At 39.0% G+C, this 13,083-nt stretch overlaps 1 protein-coding gene across 3 annotated transcripts in view; it reads right to left on the minus strand.

Moving 5' to 3' along the window:
• dpr12 (defective proboscis extension response 12) overlaps positions 1 to 13,083 on the minus strand; it is a 357,607-nt gene that overhangs the window by 41,049 nt on the left and 303,475 nt on the right. The window lies entirely within an intron of this gene.

Genomic DNA, 13,083 nt, shown 5'->3' on the forward strand with positions numbered 1-13,083 from the left:
CGTACACGTGTCCCACGTAAAAAATTTAAATAGTCGTATTTAGAAATCTAAATAATAGGAATGTGCAGAGTTAGATACGGTGTTGCGATATTGGTACTTTTATTTTTAATGCTGGGACATCATAATTACTGGTGTATCTAGAAAATCGATAGTTAATACCAAGTATCTATTTGTTAGATCTATGCAATTATTCTCCAACTTTTTTAAAATTAAACTATCATGTTGCTAAACACTATATTCCAATAATTTCTAAAAAAATATTATAAATGAATTAAAATCCTTTTTATAAATTAAAAAAACAACAAAATTAAACCAGAAATATTCAAGTTTTTCGATAAAATTAACTTTGTGTGTATTTAGAGAGAGAGAGAGAGAGAGAGAGAGAGAGAGAGAGAGAGAGAGAGTGTTTAATACGAATTCATTGATGAAGTCATTACTTCGTCACCAATTGGAACATTCACCTTATGAAATTATTGAGGAAGTTTTACAAATGCGCATATTAATATGACGAGACTTTAATTTTGAAGAAATCGAGAAGACATTAGATGTTCGTTAGAAAAAAACGTTTAAATGTTAGTCAAAAGTCTCTGAATCACGGCTAATATTTAATCGACGAAAGATCTTGTCAATCTCTGTTTAATAAAATCTTATTGTATTAGGCTGCTGCTTGAATGTTTGTTATTAAATATCGTTATTGTCAGGTTTGATTGCAACATTGAAAAATGTGTGTTCTTTTCAACTCACTCCGACGTAATTATTTTTTGGTGGTTATATTGGGGATAATTAAATGTAATCGTAATTAATTGTTTTCGAAAAATTACATGTCAAGATTACCAAGTACCGACGTTGATCCTCGTGGAAGGACGACAAGAGCGTTTATTGCACAAAACGCTTTAGCTCCTCGTTAAAAGTACAGACACAACATCAAATTGAATTTGAAAGTTGCTTCCATCTTACCATAGTGGTCGTACCAAAGAAACTTTAAGCAAAATTTGTAAAGCGGTGTTTTCAAGTTACCAGCTTCAATTATAATTTAATATAATTTCCGCACGCACAAAAAGGAATCGCTACATTAGTCGTGAAATTTCCGCGATATTTTGCGTTTAGGAGTATACCTATTCTTGGAAGGGATTATCCCTCGAAAAACTGCGCATCAAGTGTGTCCGGTTACGAAGGGTTGATGGTAATCTGCTTGAAAGGACTATAAGAACCTGACGTTCAATATTTTAGCTCACCGCTTAGAGCATCTACGCGACGCTGAATTGAATTTGTAAATTATATCCAACGCAAAATGCACACGGAAAACTTTTGCAAGTCTTTTCAATCGCGCACGTAATTATTGTACGAAAAACAAAAGAAAGAAAAACGGAAAAGATGAAACCACCCACGGACCAGTCATTTTATTTTGTAACGTTCATCGACAAAATACACCATCTACGTTTCCGATGTTTCATTTTAAAATGGAAAAAGAGACCAAAAAGGAAAACAATAAGGACGAGACTAATCATGAACAATGTACGAAACAATGTATCGTGACAAAATTATCAATAATGATTACGATGGAGTTAAATATTTGCGTTATATTTGAAAATAATTCGCGAATGTTTCAGTTTCGAAAACACACGTTGCATTATATATATATATATATATATATATATATATATAATAGACGTAATTCTAATTTAAAATCTAAATCTGATGCTGCTCTTACTCGTTTGTTATATCTCATTGCTGAATTTCTCCAAAGCACGCGCATAAAACTAACATACGCGAACAAATTACGAGCATGTGAATGCACGTGTATAAAATTTACGCACGGAAGTATTACAATTACCATGTGGAATATCCGGCATAAAAGGCGAGGATAGACCCTCCTTCGGCTTTTGAGGCGCTTCCAGTAGAAAATGCGAAAATTAATGTTCGGTTTTACCGCTGTGTTTCACATGCTCTCTCAATTATCACGCGTACAATAACAATGCAATGCACGTTACGATTTCCGCAAAAAGCTTACTTTATTATGCAATCTTAATAATTCACCGTGAGGAATCACATACACACACACACGCGCGCGCGCGAAGTTAGTCACAGACGGTTGTCCTTTTTCCTTATTATTGGAGGAATGAGTTTTTTATTTCGGAACATTAACTTCACATTTCTTATTTTACTGATGAAATTCACATCTCCAAGTTGATCGATGTGAACCTGGCAAGCAACTTGATCAAAAACAAAAAAATTCGCAGTACGGTTCGATTGTACGTACTTTGTTTGTACTTGTTTGTACCACTTTTTGTTCCGTTTGTACCTCAAAGAATAAAAAGATAGGGGGAGGGAGAAAAATAGCCAGCAAGTAAGTATAAGATATCGCAAAACGCCATTCGAAAGAGAACCGTACCTCCCTTCAAATAGTTTGTACCTCAAAGGAACCGGAAGTACAGGATCTTTAAAAAATGTCCAAGAGGTACTTTCGCCAATTTTTGAGATATCGCAAAACGGCCAACTCCCCCTATCTTTTTATTCTTTGAGATACAAACGGAACAAAAAGTGGTACAAACAGATATAAACGAAGTACAGTGGGAACCGTATTGAAAAAATTTTTTTTTTTTAATTAAGTTGTTTGCCAGGTTCACATCGGTCCCAAGTTGTACATACTGATAAACTTGTGTGTATTAATTGTGTACAATAAATGTGGTTTTAAAAGTTTTAAAAATATTTATTTAAGGATCTATTTAAGGATTTATTTAAGGAGGTTTTAAAAATATTTATTTAAGGATCTGATATAAAAAGAGTGTGTATAAAATTTACTAGATACAAAAATGCAAATTATATAATGTCTCTTCTGAAATTCAAGAGTATGTATATTTTTAAGCGTTCTGTTTTGTAGTAACATTATTCATATTATTTATTTTTGGATATTTTTTTCTGCATCTAACGTATTTCTATTTCTACTGTTTTGTTAATATTATGTGATGTGTGACTTGGTTTCTCCGCGTATTCTGCAATTTACGGTGTAGTTGTAGGAAATATTGCATAGGAGAGCGACATAATTTCTCGATTAATTTTTTGGATGCCACAGTACACACACAGATATGTGCGAGGAAATGTCACTCACATTTAGCGTGAGATGTTATGCGGCATTTTGACGAAATTAATTCTCGACGTTGTCTCGCTCCTCGCATTGGTATCTCTCAAACGTGCTGCATTTCGTTTAAACATTTCACTTAGGCGTTTTATATATCTGAATTCCGCATGTTGTATCGCGCATGCGAATCTGCCCAGGAATGGACCAGGGTCATATAGCAACGAATAAAGAGTCCTTGATGGCCTCGCGTGATTTTTATTACCGGCTCACGGCTCGCGAGAGGAATTCGTTGTAGACGATACTTCCTCGCTGGCTAAACTAGGCCGACGGGTCGATATTTTTAACGAGAAAACCCGACAAGTTCCCGCGAAATGCAATGGTTTTAGCCAGGGCTAGCCACTAATGAGAATTTTGCCGAAAGTTTAATTGGCTCTATCATAATTTTGTACGACGCGATCAAGTCGCGGTTTAATCAAGCCGCGCTTCATTACCGCTAGATTCATGCCTAACATTCGTCTTCCTGGATTTACTTTCGTCTTTCGGATTCATTATCTACAGGTGACGACGATGGCGCCGCTGTCACTGCCAATTAACCTGCAGCTTAATTTTGTCGAAAACTTCCGCCGCGTGCTAATTATGACAACCGTCGTTACATATCATCTGTTTGTATTATTTGTATTTTTCGTTGACTCTTGCTATTCTACGAGAGGTAATATTCAATATGACGTGATATTTTGCGTTATTATTGTTATTCGTGTAAGTCTACAGTTTCGTCGGCTCAAGATATCGATTCATCTACTGCGCTTTTCAACCTGTTCGCTTCTGGCAAAGTGCAAGCGGAAACGTGAAGGTTTGTACGCATGAACAATTCCGAGGGACGCTATGAATCGCTGTATGAGTGCAAATAGTTTGCATAATTGCAATATCCGGTACTAACGACAATTAAAAAATTAGATCTTCCTGTTTATGGCAAACACTGATTTTTTTACTCAATCGGCAAATGGAAATATCCTGTAGCGGCTTATCTGTAAGCGGCTTTTCACCGCAATTCTCAAAACGAAACGTGTGGTAGATGGAAGTAAGATAAATGTATCTTTATTGTGCTCGCGTTGCACACGCGGAGGCATTGTTTCCGCGGTTTCTCTATCGGAAAGTAATTGCGAGGATAGTCCGATTATCGTTTCGTGTGTTACATACCGCATACGTATTCTAAATGCTTTCCATTTACGGGAAACGGAAATACGGAGCGTTCTTATTGATCGCACCCAAGCGGCTCGAATAATTTCGAGTTGACGTAAAATATTGCTTGCGAAATATCACTTTCCTCTGTAGTACAGTATCGCTACTATGACGCATGTGCCGCTGACGTCGCAAAATACGTGTTTTACATATACTTGCTATTTCATGTATATTTATAATTCAATAATAATTTATTTTATAATTTCATGCACATTTGTAATATAAGAATAACGGATCGCAAACTGTTTTATTATATTTTATGCAAGTAGTTATTTCAGTGCTTTGTGAAAGGGCAGTAAAGATAATTGAAACCAGTATTATTTCTGTATAGAATGCCAAATAAATCTGGTATATTTGAAAAATATATATGTAATTGTTTCGAAATCATGTGACAGAAAATGCTGTTTTATGAAGAGTATTCTCGTGCGCACGTGCGCATTTTTAATTTCGATTATATGAAATATTGTAATTTGTTTCATATCTGATAATCTATCAAAGAAACATGAAACTAACCGAGAAGCAAAATTGAGTTAAATTGCGTAACTAGCTTGACGCAGGTGGGGTTATTTAAATGCGATTACTTCGAATATGCAGGTTCGCAAAAGTAGAATTTAAACCCGTATTATCATCCCTTTGTATCTCCTTTTCGAATATATACATCAGGTTACAATCTTTCCGTTTAAAAATGAATATACACAAAGAGCGAACGTAAAGTTTCGCAGAAATATGCAATGTAATATAATTAAAAAAATTATACAACTGACAAAACTTTTCGTGTGTTTTACGTTTTACTGTTTTAATAAATGTCAGGATATAAAAGAACAATTTGCGAAAGAAAAAAAATATATACTTCTAACAAAAGGATCTCGCAAGTTCGCCCGACAAGCGGTATTATCTTTCTTCAGAAGGAATATACTTTTCAAATCAAAAAATCAAAATAGGTCGAAGCGATATAATTATCGCGCAAATTGTTGCAAATGTCAAAGTGATGTGTAATTTGTGTTAGTCACGAGAGAATCTTTTAACGATATAAATTATCGCATCATTCATTGATGAAAAACTGAGCAAAGCGATCGATACTTCAAGCGTAAAAATTTGATCACGGGAAAGTGACATATTTCCACAGAACGCGCGGAACGAGCAAGAATAATGGAAGAGCTCGTTCGTCGTGGGTTGTCGATCACGGATTACAGCCCGATGCATGACGTTTGGGATCGTGGAGTTTTTGGCGCGTTTTCCCGCGGCAAAACGAACTTTCCTTGTCCTCGATCCTGAATGATGCGGCGAAGTTTTCGAGCAGCTGGATGGACGACCAGAGTTCGGTATGGGCAGCGAGTTCGCGCAGCGAAGCCTCAAAGAAACCGCGAGCCAGTTCTAAGACTGATTAAGACTGTGTCCTTCTCACACGAAGCACGCAGTTTTAATTTATCCAAAGCTTTGAGTAATTAAACCCGGCACGGCGTACGCTAATCCCGATCTCTCTCCACCTTCAATCCACACTTGCTTTTTTATCTCGAAAGTTCCTTCGTAAAACTGGATACAATGAAAAAGGGGAAAAAGAATAGGCGAGGAAAAACCTGCTGATCGAGCTGATCGAGCAAAAATCGTACTCTTTCGTCCATATCAAGGCACGTTATTTCCGATTAACTCTCTCCCGATCCCGATCCCGACGAATCGATTGTTTACGTTCGTTGGTCACAGTGAGCGAATGTCAACATGGAAATGATTTATTTTGACGGTTCGGATGTGTCAAAGGAGATTTACATGCTATTATATAAAATGAAAATAAAATTGACCTTGGTGATGTGAACGGTGCTTCTGCGCACCTGACGAAAGTCTTTACCGTACGTCAACAGTGTCTAAAAGTGTTCAATGCGCTCAACATATAGTATATATATATATACGAACGCTGTGCTTAGGTTTATTTATTAACATCGCGTCGTACAGAGCGATCGTCTTACTTCCGCGTAGTCTGTAGCCATTACATGTTGGAGCCATTTTGGCACCAACGGCTTATCTTGGAATGCGAAGGGTAACTACTACTTTCCTCCTTTATTAGTTAAAGAGAGAAATATACAGTCTCGAGTCTCCGTATGTTCACATCTTTTCATATAACTAATCAAGGAACTTGCTTTTTGTTTCAGAGCTTGCGACCACACACAATGGGTGCGGTTCCCGGGGGTGCAGTTTCGGCGGACGCGAATGCCGTACCGGAGAAGCCGGTTCGGGCCAAACAGGATCGGCTCGAAGGTAGGTTTACAGACTTCCGGTACTTTTGTATTTGATTCTTTGCGATCGATAACTGCGATATAATTGCCGGGATACAGCTGATAGAGCCGCAGCGATCGAGCGAGAGTAACAAGCTCGCTCATATCCAGACGTATTTTGCTCGTTAAACCGTTAACTCGTGTCTAATCGGCGAAACTATACTTTTTTGTTCCAGATTCGTAGAGGAACGCGGTCGGCTCTGAATTCCTGGTATTTCGGTGAGTTAGAAAAATGTGTACGAAAAACGAAAGGTTGTGGGCGTTTGTAGAATCTCGTCGAAATCCGTACGACTTATTTTACTGGTAGATTTTTGCATGAAGGATATATCCGTTTGTATTGTCCATCAAGATACACTGCTTGCGCGATAATCGAGAGATTACTTTTTCAAATGCCCTTATCATATAAACATTATTTTAATTATTGAATATTTCTTTCTTCTGAGATGTATTTATTCCTCATATTTCTCTTAATTTTGCAATTTGTAATAACGTAGTTGTACAGAAAACGTTCGAGAGTAAATCAGAATTTAATAAATAATAAAAAATAAATAATAAAAAAAATAAATAATAAAAGAGATCCGAAACGTCACAAATTTGTAGAACTCACTGAACTAAATAAAAACATAGAGCTATATTGAGTAAAGATATCTTATTTAGTTAGTGTGTATTACAAACTTGCAGAGTTCCGAGCCAAAACAAACATTCAATAACATTGTATATAAATATTTTGACTCTTGTTATATTTGATTCAGCTAGAGGATTATTTAACAAAATCTTTTGCTTTTCGTGATCTCTTAATTGTCTCAAGCAGTTAAAAATGCGCATGAGCATTGTGCCAGCGTATACGGAATTCTCAATTATTCCCCGTAACTCGCATTAATTATTAATATTCCACTTAATGCTAATTTAATGTTTTGAAGCCTATATCAACTTATTTTGACTGTATTTAACCTACAGTTTAGCCGAGAGATCCTCTTGAGAACTTACAAGTGGTAAATTGTGTGTTTTCTGCCATTTAGAGGCGCTCTTTGAGTAGAACTTTAGTTCTATATAAATTAAATCTCCATTGGTCCTCCAGAATCTATTGATGTTACGTAGTTCAGGACGAAAGTAGGGCAAAAATTTCGACTCGAGATCGCGCGAAAACTGTGTATTCCAAGTGAAAATTACTTGACAAAAATTCGAGGGCGATACAAACGCGCGATAGTGTACGTTTGTAATACTGAAAACTTGTACCGATGCTGAAATAATTACTATCAAATCGAAAATACTGCTTTTCTCAGTTCGCGTAAGTTCGGAAACTAATGTTATAATTCATGAATATTAATGATATGGAAGCACCAAGCATGTGCCCAAAATTTTATTATGAGGTAGCGTACGTATTCCGACGAGTCGAAGGAAATGTGACTATCTCGATTATGTCCATCATTATTAAGTTCGTCATAGTAATCGTGATCCGAGCGATCACGAGCGAACTTGAAACGATGGCTCGATGTTTCATCGAATGCTGCTTCTAATTTCTTAGCTTTTTTAACAACTACGAAGCACAAAACAGGCACACATGTCCGGTTTCCTCTTTTCGGAACGGTACGTAACGGATAATTGCGTTACCGTCGTCGAATGAAAGCAAGAGCACGTAATACAAGCTAAAGTCGGTATCTTAAACGCGCACTTGAAAGCTAACGCTTAGCTGCATATACACATAGTCGTTACGTATAATATTTAGTTATTCGAACGCGCGCGTAACAGTTGCAGGTATGAAATATCAGAAATATCAAAGAGTTTTTATTTTCATTTTTCCCAGTTATTTATGTCAAATTTGTAGACTATTTTTAGACCATACGCGATCGCTATTTTGATTACGCTTGGATCGCAATAACGATGAGATACGAATTCTATCGCTAATTGATAAAATTTCGTATAGTATGTTCCGAGAATATAATATTCGTGCGATTTGATTGAACGAGATGTCATCTACGCGTTTAAACATATTTATAATTTTATGTTTGTGCGCACGAATGTATTATATATTATATAATACAATATACGCGAGCAACACTCGATGCTCTAAAACCAAGACATCGACGGCAGATTTTGTTTCTTGAAATTTTGTTTATTTCACGAGAGAGTTACAAGTGTGAAATATATCTTATACTCGAAATTTATATATTACGTACATACACGCAAGAATGAAAAAAGAAAATGGAATGTTCGTTACGTTTTTTAAAGAAGGCTCTGGATGAGATGCTTGTTTCTTATCCATAGCGACTTTTATCCACGCTATACTCGGCGGTCCAATAAAATCTCTTCCTTCCTAATACGCGGGGATGAGGGTGAGTTTTATCTCTTGCTTTAAAGTTCAAAACTTTATCCACGGTAACAATTCCAAAATTTCCTCTTTAAGCTCGGACGCCACCAACGTAAGCGCGCCTGTGTCGATCGATAGTTCACCTAACCCTCTCCCTCTCTCCCTCTCTCCCTCTCTCTCTCTCTTCCCCCCACCCCTCTCTCTCTCTCTCTCTCCCCCCCCACCCTTTTCCTATTTCTCTGTCGTTCTTTTGGGATGCGGCAATTATATAATAAAACCAATGATGTAAAGCTGTTACATGCATGGGATTAAACGATGACATCGAATGCTATCTCCTTTTGCCTAGCGCTAAACGCGATATATCTAATTTTCTTATGAACCTAATAACGTATCATCAATTTGATATCGACGTGTAGTATCGACTATACCTCTACATCCTCCCTTTCGCTTTTCCTCCTTCTCAGCTTTCCTTCTCTTTTCTTTTAATAAACGAAGCCTACGTCAAGTGCGTCGGTTTCTTGCCACAGAAATTGTTTTGCTCGCGGTCGCGTGATGCTTCGCTATATTTCACGGCAATCTTATTTCATTAAAAAATATGCGTCGAGATATTGCAGTTTATGTGTAATTTGTATTCTTAAAAATGCAAACGACGTACGCGAGATCAGAGGGGTCCGAAATTTGCGGGAAAAAATCCTCCCGATTCACGACGAGCGAGACAAAGAGGGAAAACACGTCGGGCCGCTTTATCTTTGTCGCTCATTAATTCCGTTTACTTTTATATCGAAATTGTTTAGCGGCTGTGACGCAGCTATTCCGCGCTCGGTATTCTGTAATTCTAGATTACACCGGCATGAATTATGTATCACCCAATGAAGCGTGAATTATATTAGCGGTTACCGTAATGAACGAACGGACGGACGAATGAGATGCGCGTAACTTTAATCGACATACAATTGGCGACGCGATCTGAATATTACAAATCTCGTCGCCGTTATCGGCGGCCGGTGAAAATCTTGCGGCAAGGCGAAGAGCAAGGTGTGTCAATGCTATTATCATCACGATTCGCATACAACGTCATACACTTTTTCCGAAAGCGGTTGTTTCATCGACTAACCGTTCGTTCGGCCGTCCCGTCCAACGATAACCGTGCTCAACGCGAGAGGAGAGTTAACTGCTGCGGTCGCGTGCCGAAGTAAGATTACAAACGCGGTTGCGTTTCGAAGTTAAGCCGACCCGCTTGTACTTGCCAAAGTTAAACCGCCCACATTTTACTCGCCCTTATTTAGCCAACGGCGTTTCGACGCGCGTTTCGCCTGCCTGCCCGCTCTCTCGCTCGCCACGGCAACGCCGAGAACTTCGCGATGCACTTTACTTTTTGCACAGGCGTATTTTTGCAAGCTCGCGTTTCGTAAACTCGATACGGTTCGACCGATACGTTCGCGTGAACTGTAAAAAACTCGCGCAGGCGGTTGCATGCGGACAATGCGTGTGGATATGCATTTACGTACGTGCCTCACACGCGCGCAAGCGAGCGAGCGAATTTGCATGCGATCAATTTTCAGCTACTCCATACCGTGACATTTTTAATTTATCAGTTTAATTAACAGTAACTACGCTCGCTCGTCAATTATTGCAAAAGCGGCGCTTTATGGCGCTGCACGTTTTCTTTGTGTGTACGCTTTTTTCTCCTTCTCTCTCTCTCTCTCTTTCTCTCTCTCTCTCTCTCTCTCTCTCTCTCTCCTTTCCCTTCTTCCCTATTCTTTCTTCATCCTTTTTCGACGCTTCCTACTTCTTTTCCTGAAAGTAACAGCATCTATAACATCGTTGCATATAGGAGACGATAATGAGACTGGTTTTTATGCAACGAATAAAAATCTCGCGAACGAGGTGTACTGTCGCGTTTTGCAATGTATAATGCGAATTCTTTCCATGTTCCACCGAACCAGTGCAAAGATTCGACGACGTTCCGTCGTCGACATGCATTTCCCTACTTTCATGTTTCTTCGTTGCTAAAACAGATTCAGAGCATATTAAACCTTGCTGGTATAATGTATATAATCGGTTCATTTCTCTTTTATTTAAATCGCGAGGATGATACTTCTTTGTGAAATGAGTGGATAGGAACTCACTCGGAAAGAATGCTCACATTTCTAGCGAGACAGCTTGGACTGAGCAACGCGAGTGAGGGAACCATTAATAAATTTCTACGCTGCTCGTCGGTGAATACGGATTCGTAGCGTTCTCGGGGATTACAATCGCAGAATTAAGCAACTTTGATCTCGGAGATTCTGTCGATAGGACAAAGCCATCGAAATATAGGACGCGCTAAAGGAGGCAGTAACATTGGAGCGCCAGATGCTTTCGGAAAAGAACTCGCTCCGCGTCCGCGTCGTCGATGCGAATATACTACGAACGAGCTGTAAAGCGGTATGAAAAAATAAAGTGACTCGCGGCGCCGCCTTGTTAATTGGGAATCGAGCATGGTCGCCGCGGCCGAAAGGTTAGGCGAAATACGAATTTAATTAATTTCCAGCTGCATTGCAGCGCGGCGCGGCGCTTTTAATTTATCAGTTTAATTAATGAGTATCTCTGTGTATATGGAGGGCTTACCAATTAAAACAGAATCAACGTCATCGGGTTTCACGATTTCTTCGCGTCGCCGTGGCCGCGTGCGCGAGTGCGAATATCGAATAAGGGCAGAAATCAGCGGCCCCCGCCGAGCTCTCGCATATTGCGGAATCCGCAGACAAGCGGTAGAATCCGATAAAATAACTGAAATATTGCGAATAGGAACACACCGCCCTGAGCGAACGTCTGCGCCTCGGACGAGGAGTGCCGCGATATTCGCCGAACGAAAGTGCGGCGTAGCGCGGCGCAACGCGGCAATAAATATCCGCGCGAATTCCCAGAAACGCTAATAATCCCGCGGCGATATGTAGGTCAAATGTTACGACAACAACGACGACGACGACGACGACGACGACGACGACGACGACGACGATGGCGACGACGACGATGACGACGATGACGACGACGACAGCAGCAATGGAACGACAGAAACACCATATAGCGCGCGACCGTATAGACCACGCATGAATTACTCTTGTTAACATGGCACGGCTATGACAGAGCTTATGAGAGAGCGAGTCGACGAAGCTTGGTCGGTATTAATGCAGCCTGATGATAATTAATCCCATGCGCAAACAAATGTCCCGAGGGACACGCTTCGCATACCGCGATTTTATTTATGATGAACTTAAAAATCCGCGTCGTAGCTTCCGCGCAGCGTGACTGCTGGATCAGCGCTCGTGTATAAATGTGTGCATTATATGTGTAAATCGTGCTTCCTCCCACGAGCAAATTAATTCTTCGGGTGTTTGTTGGGTCGAGATAAAAATCGGAGCTTTTCCGAAACTACAAATGTTATCGCACACGAGCACTTCAACTAGAAACCAAAGTTTATGCTAAAAATGCATCAATACATTCCGTTTCTGTTATTTAAAAATCGGTCTCATAAACCAACCAGTCTTTGTGTCTGGAAATGTTAATAATATAAATTAACCTCGTCCCTCCTATGAAAATTGATTTGATGTTTTGTACATGTTACGAGAAATCTTGCCTCAGACGGGAGTCGACACTTAAGAAATACTTGACGCAGCAGGGAGAAGTGCTTACACTGCAATATTGACGTTTCTTGTCAATATTATGATTCTCCCACAAAAACAATCGCTGATATAATCGACAATTGTTATTCTACGGTTCTTCTTCGCTCAAAAAATTTTTTTATAGTTGAATATGCGAAGCGATCCATTTTTTGAGATGCGATATTAATACTCACTAAATGTCGGAGCGATTGCTCAATATTGTTCAGTAGATAAAAGCACACGCTTAAGATATAGCAAATAAAATGAAATTTCGCGCATTCACCGCGATCATCCCGTATAAACACGTTAAACATGTAAATATGATTTTTCGCGCGTGGTTATGATCGAATGCGCGTGTGCATTCGCGAGACGATCAATACTCATTAATATCTACATAGTGTGCATACATACTGTATACAATATATAATGTAATAAATCTTTACATTATAAGGCATAGGTGGAAAGGAGATCAGAAGAAAACTGCGTGTGTGCGTTTATCGCGAAATTTCTCTTATTTACATTCATTAACGGGTCCGCTCGTGCTAG

Source organism: Harpegnathos saltator, unplaced genomic scaffold, assembly GCF_003227715.2.
Source record: "Harpegnathos saltator strain DR-91 unplaced genomic scaffold, Hsal_v8.6 scaffold208, whole genome shotgun sequence".
NCBI classification, from domain to species: domain Eukaryota; kingdom Metazoa; phylum Arthropoda; class Insecta; order Hymenoptera; family Formicidae; genus Harpegnathos; species Harpegnathos saltator.